This window comes from Hesperophylax consimilis, chromosome 20, assembly GCF_061612785.1.
Source record: "Hesperophylax consimilis isolate HC1 chromosome 20, BYU_Hcon_1.0, whole genome shotgun sequence".
In the NCBI taxonomy this organism is placed as follows: domain Eukaryota; kingdom Metazoa; phylum Arthropoda; class Insecta; order Trichoptera; family Limnephilidae; genus Hesperophylax; species Hesperophylax consimilis.
Window position 1 is genome coordinate 28,773,349 of NC_142855.1, and position 13,448 is coordinate 28,786,796.

Sequence of the window (13,448 nt, forward strand, 5' to 3'; positions counted from 1 at the left end):
TCTTTCACCAGAACGGCACTGAAAGTATCTTCCGTACTGCAAACATACTAAACTAGATTTTTATCTTTCAGATTTTCGTTTAGGAATTGCTTACATTGTCTTTAATAATTAAATATTACAATTTGAGGTTATACTCTCCAAGTTATTCCGAAAAATAAATATTCATCTTAGACTTGCAGAAAAGTCAATAGATGTCGCACATTAAAATTAAAAAAAAAAAAAATATTTATCTAAAGACCCTGTCTAGATTGCATTTAGTTCGGGTTGAATCTAGTGATCATACACAAAGATAGTTGCCAATAAAAATGTGCGGTGAGAAAAATGAAGACAATGTTGATAGTTCTTATTCGAATTATGATACAGTTAAATATGACCGGAGGAGATAGGGTCCCATTAGCTCAGTGGTAGAGCGGTGCCCCGGCAAGGCAAGGGTCCTTGGTTCGAGTCCTAGATGTGACCGTATCTTTTTCTCATTTATCTGTTTCAGATTTTCGTTAAGGAATCGCTTATATTGTCTTAAAAAAATAAACATTATAAAATACATCAAACCGTTGATATAAGCCCCCTAAAAATTGATTTTAAAACTTCTGACTGGATTTACTAGAAAGAAAGCTTTAATTTAAATTTTAATATTAATTAATTTTATTTTTTTTTATTTTTTATTGAATGAATAGTTTATACATATAAACAAACAAGTCCTGCTAAGCCAATTGAATTGGCTTGTCAACAGGTGCTTAAAGTTTAGTTACATATACATTTTAGAAGTTATAATTTACATCTTATATCTACAGATTTTCATACAATTTTTCATACATATTAAAGTAATTTTTTTTCCGATAGCCAATTTTTCACCATATATTTAACCTTATTCATAGACTTAGATTGCTTTATAGTGTCAGGTATTAAATTAAATATCTTCGGTATGTTGTATTCAAACGTTCTCTGTCCGCATTTATTATTAAATTTCAGAACTATTAACCCGTCATTCCGAATCTAGTACTGTATTTGTGTTCTAATTTTTATTTATGCTGCGGGGTAAATATATGCTGAATTATAATTTTTTTCCATAGAATAGCCTTAACAGGTAAAATTTTGGCACTCTGAAACAGCAACGGTGTATTATGTCTTTGTTTGAAAATATTAGGGACGACTAGTAATTTTATAATAGCGTTTTGAACAACTTGGACTAGTTTCAGATTGGTTTTAGTAGTATTTCCCCATATTTTTAATCCATATCTTATAATAGATTCAGCCACTGACATATAAATTATTAAAGGAAAAAATGAAATGAGTACATTCTGCCAGCAATTGATCTGAGTCTTTTACAAGTTAATAAAAAGTCATTCCACAAAACCGACTGCAAATGTGATGTAGATTTATCAGTTTCCCAATTGTACTATAAGTTTCCGGATATCGTGTATTACGATATTGAGGTGGTCACCTTTTTATGAAAATGTATTTTATAAAGAAGAGTTTATAAAGAGAGTCGAAATAGTTTTTCGAGTTCTTGAAGTTATACATAAGCCTTCGAAATGAACTTTGGTAAATTCGGCAAACGTTTTTTATTTATTTAACAGTCTTATACATTCATATTTTACAGTGTTAGAAATTATTTGATCACTGACCAATAAATCTAAGTCCCAATTGAAAAGAGAAAAATTTATCACTAAATAATATAAAATAAAATCGATATTCGCGTCTGTCTTTTTGTGCGCTTAGTTTTTTTAAACTTGCATCGGATTTTGATAGGTTTTCACTATCATTTAGAATTTTTTTTCCGAAAGTTTTATCTATATAATATATGCATATTATATTTATAGAAAGTACATTGCTAACGTTGGCTAAACCTTATGAGATACATAAAAATAGTCAACTACTTAATTGTAGATATTAAAAATGCCTACAGAAAAGTCCACACTGGTATATGTCTATATTATAAGGATAACCCACAGCAACGCCAGGAACACCTCAGATAATAACAATATAATATAAGGAGTTCTGATAAAATACAATTACTTAAATATAAAATAGGTGTTTTTTGAAATATTTTTTAGACTTGCATTTAAACATGGAGTGAGCATCATCAATGGTGACAATAAGAGAAACTCCTGTTATTAAATAGTGCTCTTATTCTGATGTTATTCTTCTGTTATTCTGCTGTTATTCTTCTATTATTCAGGTGTGCTGTTATTAATTTGTGCTGTTATTCTGCTGTTATTGTAATGTTATTCAACCGTGCTGTTATTCTGCTGTTAATACTTAAATCAGAACAGGAAAAAAGAACAAATTGTATGTAATGGAATTAGAGGAATCTCTGAAGGATTAACGGACGAATGACCAATACCTCCCGCTACGGCGGAAGGTGAAGGGGTAAGAGAGATCAGTTGGAGAGGTCAAAGGGTCTACCAAATCCAGGGATCTGGCACGTTGCGCAGCTGCTGGAAAGGCGCACCATACACCTCACGGATGAACCCGGGTCCCCTATTGAAGTGACCTATGGCAGAGGTGTTGGTTGTCCAATAAATGGTTCCCGGGACGACGGTACCTGAACCCACCCCTCAAAACGGAATGTGCGAACCTTGTGAATAAATGGCTATCAAATTTAAAAATAAATTAAAAAAAAATGCAATTAAAATAATAAAATACGTGGGGTAGATTAGTAACCCCTACCGGCAAAACTACTTTTATGCTTTTTATAATAACCTATTGAGTAAAACCTCAGAATGTTCTGTTGAAGCATTAAAGATAGAATTTAACAAAAAATTTGAAACTTTTTGAAAATACAGAAAATCAGAAAAAGATTCAGTCGCATCTACAAATTGAACCCAGGACCAAAAGCAAAGCCCCGGCATGGCAAGGGCGAGGTCCTGGGTTTAATTCCTAGCTTTGACTGAATCTTTTTCTGTTTCAAATATTCGTTTGAGAGTAGTTAATACTGTCTTCATTGATTAAATATTACAATTTGAGGTTTTACTGATTAAGTTATTTAAAAAATGAAAAAATATTCATCCTACAAACTTATAAAAAAGTCAATAGATGTCGCATATCAAAATAAAAGTTGATATATATTTAGCGAGGACACTATCTTGATGTAATTTAGTTTGGAAAGAATCTTTCAATCATACATTGAGATGGCCGCAAGTAAAAATATGCGTTGAGAAAATGAAGATAGTGAGTTGGTAGTTTTAGTCAAAATATGACATAAGTTTTGTTTAGCATCTTGGGCATGCCGGAGGTATATGATGAAATATCATAAAATATGTATTATCATTATCATCAACCAAATAGCGATGATTGGTCTCGGCAAGAAATACTTGTAATGTATCGATAACTTGATCGATGTTGTGATGTAATTATAAAGCAATTTGTTTCCAACTTAAATACTGCGTGATTTGCAGAGATGTGCTTTATATCAAATAAATCCATTTCAAATGGAAATGCAAAATGGGTATTTTCTATTTTGCATTTTAAATGCTTTTTTGCAACATTCTTCCTACTATCTCCACTCATCTTTTTTTCATAAGCCCCAAATATCAGTCGGTCCTCAACCTCGCTATGAGAGATAATTTACATTTGTCAAGTTGCTCCCTGGTAGGAGCCCTGGCAATTGAGTGATACCATTACAAAAAAATACTGATTCAAATACTGAACATGGGGCCATGTAATATTAAATGTTTGATAGCAATTTCTATGTCGTTACGTTGGCAACATTAGTCCCGCGCAAATTTTTTGTGGTTTCATAATCTGTAGTCGTGGTGTTTTTGGATTTACCATCATGTAATATGTTTGCTCTACATTGATGTCCATTATTAAATGACAAAATGGTTTAAAAATTCTATAATTATTTTAATTGTTTGACCTGTGAAACCATTTTGCTTTTTGAAAATAGGTATTTTGCATTTGAAATGCTTTTCTAAAAACCATTTTGCATTTTCAAATGGAAAAGTTTTGACCCATTTCCATTTTGCATTTCAAATGGTTTTGGGTACCCATTTTGCAAATCTCTGGTGATTTGACACCATAACTGTAGAGAATTAGTATCTCATAATTAATCTTTTTGTTACGGCGATTTTATAAGGTGACGAATCATCTGACAAACTTTCCTATAATTAGTGCGCCAAAACCCAATTTTTAATCGGGCAAAATAATTAACTCCATTCTCAGGAGGAGGGCAGTGTTCTGATTATCATTAAGGGCACCGTGTAGAGGAGTCAGGGAACAGGTTTAAAATGAAAAATAGTTTAAATTGATCCCAAGAAATTATAGTTAAAATTGCATATTTCATAATTTGATTGAATCGACTCACCCGAGATCCAGCATTGTGTTAATCTATCTAGCTATGATAATCGTAGGCCTGGCAAAGGAATGTGGAAAATGCTGGCGTTGACGAGCTCCATCGGTGAGGTCCGTAGAAAGCTGATGATGATGGAAAGTCTCCGTATGTCCCGATGTGATGTTGGCCGCCTCCAAGCGGACCACAGCGCCCTTGGGGAACGGTAGGCTGCGAGATGGCTTCCGTGTTGATTTCCCAGCCGAATTAGTCCAGGTTCCGGCCATCCGGATTATTCGTGATTCCGCCCAGAATTTTAGGTAATAACTCCCCCGAGGTAGAGGAAGGCAAAAAATTAAATTCCACCAGGAACAACACTGACATGGCCGTGATAACTATGAGAATCTAAAAGTACCGACACGCGGCTTATGACCCCATTACGTTTCTCTCTCGTAAAACTCGAACGCCCAAAAGGTTGGAGATTTGCACAAATGTTTTATTTGCGTCCGTATCCATCAGGGAAAATATTCTTTCCAATCGTTACATAGTACGCCTCATCACTGCAGGCTACTTCGAAATTACACCCGTGAATGTCATTACTGATTCGGTGTCCTGCAAAACCGTAACAAGAGTACCAACGGAAACGGCCCGCCTTTCCCCCTTCCGCCCATCTCTGAGTTGCCTGTATTGAATTAATTTCCTAATAATTCAGTCTATTTCTATAGTTATGAAATATTGTTTCATAACATTTTTTTTAATCCTCAGACACATTACGCTTTATTATGCGCACATATTTTTGTCAGATCAATAGGGAAATGCAGCCGAAAATTATTACTTTAAATGGGATCTGTCACTTTGACAAATGACAGTAGCGTAATTACGGCGCTCCGTTAATTGTTCTGGCCCCTTAACAAATCGTATAATTTTCAAATATAGCCCTGGCTAGCAGATCACAGCGCATATCTTCGCCACGCGTATAAATATCATATTTTAGGTGTGACAGGTATGTATGGGATTGTATGGCGAACAATACGAGTTCTATAAAACGCTTTGAACTTATAGCGAAATCTGTCACCCTCCAAAATCAATAAATCATAAGGTCGTAAAACTGACAATTAAATATAAAATAGCCAAGAAATAAACTCAAATGAAAATGCATCATAAAATATACAATGTAACATGGTTACATATTATTTAATAGAAATTTTTTTAATACCCTTAACTAGAGAAATTTATTCCCGTATGATGGTATTAACATCAAACAAATAAGAACATATATAACCTATACAATGATTTTTTTTTTTTTTTTTTTTACAGTATTACCGCACAAGAGTCCCAACTGCTCCCGTCTGGAGCCAGTGAGACTATGGCATCCCCAATTGGGGTATGATGTGAGGCTGAGGGTATTGGGGAGGGGAGGGAGATGGGGAAGAGGAAGGTGGGGAAGTACCTGGCTATTCAGATCTGGTCACCAAACACGGCTAAAGCCATTTCAAGCAACGTTTCAATTCTGAATGGTGGTCTTACACCAGGGCGATACTGAGAGTATCTTCCACTCTGAAATGATGTGCAATTGGTTCAATAAAAATCTTCTCTCCTTAAACACAGAAAAAACAAAATTTATCCCATTTTCAATCAATAAATTTAAATCAGAACAAGAGTTTTTTTTATTTTTTTTATTTATTATTGATTTTTTTTTCTATACATACATGGTTACATAAAATATTGAAAAATGTATAAAAAATATTGAAATAAATGTTCATAATTAAAAAAAAAAATCCCACGAAGGCGAAGCCTGAGTGTGGGTATTATAAGTATTTTTATCTCATTTCTATGGTTGTGGAGATACAATATCAAATATAAATTTAAGTTATTTTAAAAGAGTAACTGTAGAGATGCAAATCAAGAAACTAAATCATGAAATATGCAAAAGTTTTAAAATAACACAAAAAAAATAAGGTAAATACTAGTTTTTAAAGAAGACATCTTAAAAGACAGTTAAACATTATAATACACCAACGCAAATGTAGCAGAACTAACTGCAATCAAACTTGTCCTATCCTTAGTCCAACATCCAAAATCAAATATCTTGGTGTATATATAGATCAACATTTTAAATGGAAAACACATATTTGTGAACTCGTCAAAGGGATAAGGAAATGTATTTATATATTTATAAGACTGAGAAATATTCTTAGACTAGAAAACCTAAAAAGAGTGTATGCGATTGTTCAATCTATATTACAATATGGTATTATTGGTTGGGGAGGAACATATAATAACATTTTGAACCCACTTCAAGTAGTTCAAAGATTTCTACCGAAATCCTTTTTTCAATTTTCAAAGTACCTACAGTAGACAAAATGTATCAAAAATATTCAATACTTCAAATTTACAAAGAAATACAGTCAAATACTCATAACTTGCAATTCAATACATCAGCAAGATACCAGAAAACTATTAACTAACTAACTAACTAACTAACCATCACGCCGTTTCCCCGCAGGGGTAGGCAGAGAGGACGGACCGCCAAACAACTCTGTCTTGGCACACACTCCTTGCCTCATTCACATTCATACATCGTCTCATACATACTCTTCTATTGTTCTGACTCTTGACATGGCCCGACTCAAGAATCTGATTCACTTGGTCGTGCCATGTCTTCCTCGGGCGCCCCCGACTTCTGCTACCATTCACATTTGCATCGTATATTCTCCTTACACTCCTTTCTTCGCTCATTCGCTCTACATGCCCAAACCATCTAAGCGTCCCTTTCTTGATCTTACTCATTACGCTTACATCAGCCTTGCACTCTTTGCGGATATCCACATTCCTCACACGATCATACATGGTTTTACCACACATACGCCTCAGGGATCTCATTTCAACAGCATTCAATCTACTTTCATCCTTTCTTTGCCAGTTCCATGCCTCACTTCCATACATCAGGGTAGGTACCAGCACTCCATTGTGGACTGCTAACTTCGCTTCTTTGGACAATTTTTTGTTAGCGCCAACTGCGTTCAGTCCTCCATTAATGGAGTTACCTGCATTTACTCTTCTTTCAATATCTCTGTCAGCCTTCCCATCACTCGTAAACATGCTTCCTAAATACACAAATTCATCCACCTGCTCCAAGTATTCCTCATTCACAGCTATATTACACACTGTTTTCGTACTTTCTCTTTCAAACACCATTACTTTAGACTTACTTACATTCATCATTAACTCATTCTTCACGCATACTTCGTTCATCCTAGACACGAGAGACTGCAGATCATCCATACTATTAGCAATCAGCACCGCATCATCAGCATACAACAGGCAACATACTTTCAGATTACTCAAATTCGCGCCCAATCCCACATCTTTCAATTCTTGCATACAATTATCCATGTATAGATTGAATAACCACGGTGACATTACGCAGCCTTGTTTAACACCTTTTGTGATATCAAACCACTCCGTAAAACCACCGTTCACCCTAACACATGCAACGCTTCCCTCATATAGAGACGCAATTGCCTGAGTCAGATTCGCATTCACTCCATACTTGGACAACACCTTCCATAGCTTTTTCCTGTCGACTCGGTCGTATGCTTTTTGTAGATCTACAAAGGCACAGAAAAGTTTCTGGTTTTTTGCCAGAAACTTCTCGGTGAGCATACGCAATGAGAAGATCTGGTCCATGCACCCCCTTCCACTCATAAAAGCACCTTGCACATCCCATATTTTATCCTTTGTTTCCTTTCTTACCCTTTCAATCAAAATTCTACCATACAGCTTGCCAACTGAACTTAGCAGGCTAATAGCCCTATGATTCCCACATTCCATACGTGACCCTTTACCTTTGTATAATGGCATGATCACTGCTCTTCTCCAATCTAAAGGCGTGTAACCTTCCTTTAAACATTGGTTAAAAAGATTGCACAACCATGTGAGAATTATACGGCTACCTCCTTTAAAATATTCAGCAGCAATATTGTCGAAACCGACAGCCTTACCATTCTTCATATACTTAATTGATCTTTCTATCTCATCCATGCTAATTTCGGTAACATTCAGTCCATCATCGTTCATATCTGATTCGCCGCTAGAATCACTGTCACTCACTTCGCTTTCAAAGACTTCCTCGAAATACTTCATCCATCTCTCTTTTATTTTTTCCTCATTCGTCAACATTTTTCCATCTTTCGATTTTATTACTTTCATGCTTCCGGTTTCAGGGCCACACCGGGACCTTTTGACTTCCTTCCAAAACAACTTAATGTTTTCTTGGAAATGGTTTGTCATTTTCATTCCTTCTTCCTCTTCCAGGCGTTTCTTTCGTTCTTTCACTCCAACTCTTACTTTTTTCTTACATTCCTTATATACTTCTTTCGCTCGATCCTTCTCTTCGCTGGAAGCACTGCCAGCCGCAATCAGACATAACCATGCTTTCTTCTTCTCTGAGACCAGTGCTTTAATATCATCATCCCACCATGCATCACCTTTCTTTCTACCTTGCGTACTTATTCCACACACCTCTCTAGCAGATTCACAAAGACTCACTTTTATGTGGTTCCATGTTTCGTCTATGCTTAGACCATCCATTTTTTTCTCATTCAATCTCATCTCTGCACAATTCACATACTTACTCCTCTCATTATCGTTTTGTAGTTTTTCTATTTTGATTCTTGTTGGAGTTAGTACCGTTTTCACTTTAGAGCGCCAACCGCGAAAGAGGTTTACTCTCGACACCACCAGAAAGTGGTCAGTTTCAACCTCTGCCCCTCTGAAAACTCTCGTGTCCTCGGTAACGGCTCTCAACCTAGAGTCAATTACTACAAAATCGATAATTGACCTCTCATTTCCTCTTTCCCACGTATATTGGTGGATACCTTTATGATCGAAAAAAGTATTGGACACAAAAAGGTTCCACTCTAAACATACTTCAAGTATTCTGTTCCCGTTGTCATTCGTTCTTTTATCCCCAAACATACCTAAGGCCGATTCAAATCCGTCACGTCTAATTCCTACCCACCCATTCAAATCGCCTGCCATTATAATCCTTTCATTAATATTTTTCAGTCTCATCACATCATTCACACCAGTCCAAAAATCATCTTTCTCTTCGTCACTCTCAGAATTGACAGGGGCATAACAAATAACAAGAAACACCCTTGTCAAACCGATTTTGAACCTAATCCACATTATTCTCGGACTTACACATTCATACTGCAACATACATTCAATCATTCTGGGAGACAGTAGTGCTGCAACACCCTGACACGCCCTCTCTGTATCTGGTCTCCCAGACCAAATGACGAGCCTATCGTTATGCTGCATTGTACCGCTCCCTTTTTTCATACTCTCTGTTACACAAAGTATGTCCAAACATTTGCTAACCATTGTGTCACACAATTCATTCATCTTTCTTTCCATACCTCCTCTAATATTCCACGTACCAATTCGACATTGTTCGAGTTCCTTCCTCCTCTTTGCGCCACCGAAGGGTTGGCGATGTGATGGATAGCGAGCCTCATCGACACCTGTGTCGGCCATTCCCTTCTACAAACTGCTTATCTAGTCTAACATAATGATACTTAGGTATAAATCACTAACATACAAATTAGTATAATATTTAACTTAATCCTAACGCCATCAAAACTATTCCAGATGTCCAAATGAAAAAAACTTAATTCTAAAACAAAAAGTATTATAATCACTATAACAATACACTAATCACTGCATAATTGTTTGTACTAGTTCATATTGGCAGAAGACAAAAGACGCGGCTTCATTTCGATTTCGTCCTTCCTAGGGCGTAGGGGCACGGGGCGGTGCAGCGGGGGTGTAGAAATTGCCAGATGATTGTTTTTTATGGGTCATCTTGTAGGGGCGATGGTCGTGAGCGAATCAGTGACCGACCCACGGACAGGTCGTATAGCCGACAGACGTCTATAACGGAGCCGGTAAAGGTAACGGCAAGCATGGTGGCGGCAGCGGGGGTGGAAATATCGGTATGTGACGGTCGATGAGGTCTCCACATCTGGTAGAAATTATCAAATGCCAAACTCGGGCTCACTGACACTGCATTTTTTTGCGGCACCGGGGGTTGACGTATCGGTACGGGGTGACGAGAGACACGGGTTGCTGCGACCGCCGATGAGATGTCCACATCTGGTAAAAATTCCGGACTCGGGCTCACTAACACTGAATTACACTATCCCTTGGGATAAACAATCTTGCTAATTATTCTTAAACTCGTAATTCTTCCACACCTGTCACCGTAAAATTATTATATCTGCACTAACGTAACTGACAGACAATAAGGCACATTTACGTGTATTTTTAACGGCGGAATATATTAAATATCCCTATAAATTAGGGAAGGATAGTGAGACCGACGAAGAACACGTCAGGCTCCCGAGAGCCCGACCGAGATCCCCAAAATTTAACACTAAGTTCATTCAAAATACCTATCTTTATCTAGGCATAATTTATTTTAATTACCTTCCATTAAATTTAAAAAATACCGAAAATATTCAGGAATTTCACCTTAAATCCAAAATACGTTCACTACTTACATCTAGAAGTAATATTGTTTAAATCTTGTGTGGTTTCTTAATAATTTATTTACTTTAATACAGGGTGCGCCAGAAAAACTCACTTATTTGAAAGTTCAATAAAAACAAAAGCACTGTAGTTACTGTTGTAATTCTTTTTTTATTTGAAAATGCAATGTACCAAGTTTTTTTCATACTGTCTTAAAAATTACATCTTTTAAATGGCGACCCTAATCGCGCATACACTGGTTAAATCGTTTTTTGAAGTTCTCGTCCACTCTTCTCAGCATATCAATCGGAATATTGGCAATAGCATCGCGAATGTTGTTCTTCAGGTGATCTATGGTCCGTGGTCGATCGACATAAATAAGGGATTTCAAATAACCCCATAAAAAAATCACATGGAGTCAAATCCATGAAAAATCATTCGAAGCGAGCGCGAAAGGCACGTTGCGTAGCAACTACTGAGCGACCGTTACAAAAGAAGTTCTCTACGGCGAAGGCCCGCTGCTCTCTAGACCACAGCATAATGGCAACTGACGAAAATGGGAAACAAACTTGGGGACGTCCCCCTCCAGATGCGCCCCCTCCCGCCCCTCTACCTGCCCAACTCAACGGTCGGGAATTTTTTCAAATAAGTAAGTTTCTCTGGCGCACCCTGTACTTACATAATATATAATTGAACTAGAATTCCCTCATCTATGTAAAAAAATATTTTTTTCAAATTTGAAATAAAAAAAAATATATATTTCTAGTAAAACTAATGATAATATTTTTGCTGTACTAGTAATTTATTAGTTTATTAAAATAAAAATAGTATATAATTTTCTCTTAAATCACTAGAGAACTAAGTCAAATAGTGAGTTAGTACACTGTAGTATATACCATCCACTATGGTCTAACATAATTTAAATTTTTAACGCACATAATTTTTACTCAGGAATCACTTTTTATTTTAACTTATTTTGAAGGTTATACCCGTCATTGATGAATCTAAATAAAACATGAAACAGAACTAGACTCAGAACATAAAAAGATAACGGTTACAACTAGGAATCGAACGATTTTGATAATTAATGTTCAGAAATAAAATTCCTTTCAAAATGTTAAGCGAAAGTAAAATGTACATAAAATTGTCTTAAAATATTATGTAGGATAGTAGAATCATTATTGTAACATTTTTTTTAACACCATTTGGTTAAACTAAAGGAACTTGGACCATTGTGCCTTTTTAAACTTTCTTTCATTTTCCTTTTAGCTATATTCGTGTTACCATTTCACACCTTTTAAGCAATTGTGAGGTTCAATTCATTCAACGTGGATAAATTCATAATGAAATAGATCACTTCAAGAACCGATTGCCCAAATGAGTAATAACCCAACGATACTTGGTTAATCTCTACATAGTATAAAACTAAGTCACTATCGGCGTCTGTCTGTTTGTGTGCTTTGTACTATACAATGGAGTTTGATAGGGTTTTCACTAGGTAACTCCATTAATGTAGGACTGAACGCAGTTGGCGCTAACGAAAAAATGTCCAAAGAAGCGAAGTTAGCAGTCCATAATGGAGTGCTGGTACCTACCCTGATTTATGGAAGGGAGGCATGGAACTGGCAAAGAAAGGATGAAAGTAGATTGAATGCTGTTGAAATGAGATCCATGAGGCGTATGTGTGGTAAAACCATGTATGATCGTGTGAGAAATGTGGAGATCCGCAAAGAGTGCAAGGCTGATGTAAGCGTAATGAGTAAGATCAAGAAAGGGACGCTTAGATGGTTTGGGCATGTAGAGCGAATAAGCGAAGAAAGGAGTGTAAGGAGAATATACGATGAAAATGTGAATGGTAGCAGAAGTGGGAGACGCCCGAGGAAGACATGGCACGACCAAATGAATCAGATACTTGAGTCGAGCCATGTCAAGAGTGAGAACAATAGAAGAGTATGTATGAGACTATGTAAGACCGAGTTGTTAGGCGGACCGTCCTCTCTGCCTACTCCTGCGGGGAAACGGCGTGATGGTTAGTTAGGTATATATATATATATATATATATAATACGTAGATATTATATTTATTGAAAGAAGAAAAAATCAAGCAACGCCGGGTACATGTCAGTTAGTTCATATTAAGTATTACTCAACTTTTGTTACATGTGTTATTCTTTTAGATTTATTTCATAGAGTTAAACTATCAGTATAAGTAAGATGTGTTAAAAATTTAGTCAAGCATTATGTATTTCTTTTGGTAAGTATGAAAAATTCACAATTCCCAACTCTCATTATAATTGTCCCAAGCTCACGATTAACGGTGTTCCACAAGGCACAGGTTTTGTACCAATACTATAATATCTCACGTACATCTTTCAAACATTCGACTTCCATTAAGCTTATCTAAGTCATGCTGTGCACACTAAATTATAACACAGTAATTATTAGTTGCCGAGTATCTTAAGAATATGGGTACAAGCTATAAAGTAAGGAGAAATTCAAATCTTATCAGTTCATTTGAAACCTGAGTTAAATTTGATTTACTTTTAAAATAGTATAAATCAGAGGCGCAACCTGAATTTTGGCACTTAAAAATTAAAGTTTTTTTTTGTAATTTTAACCAAGCTTACTTTTAGTCTCCTTGT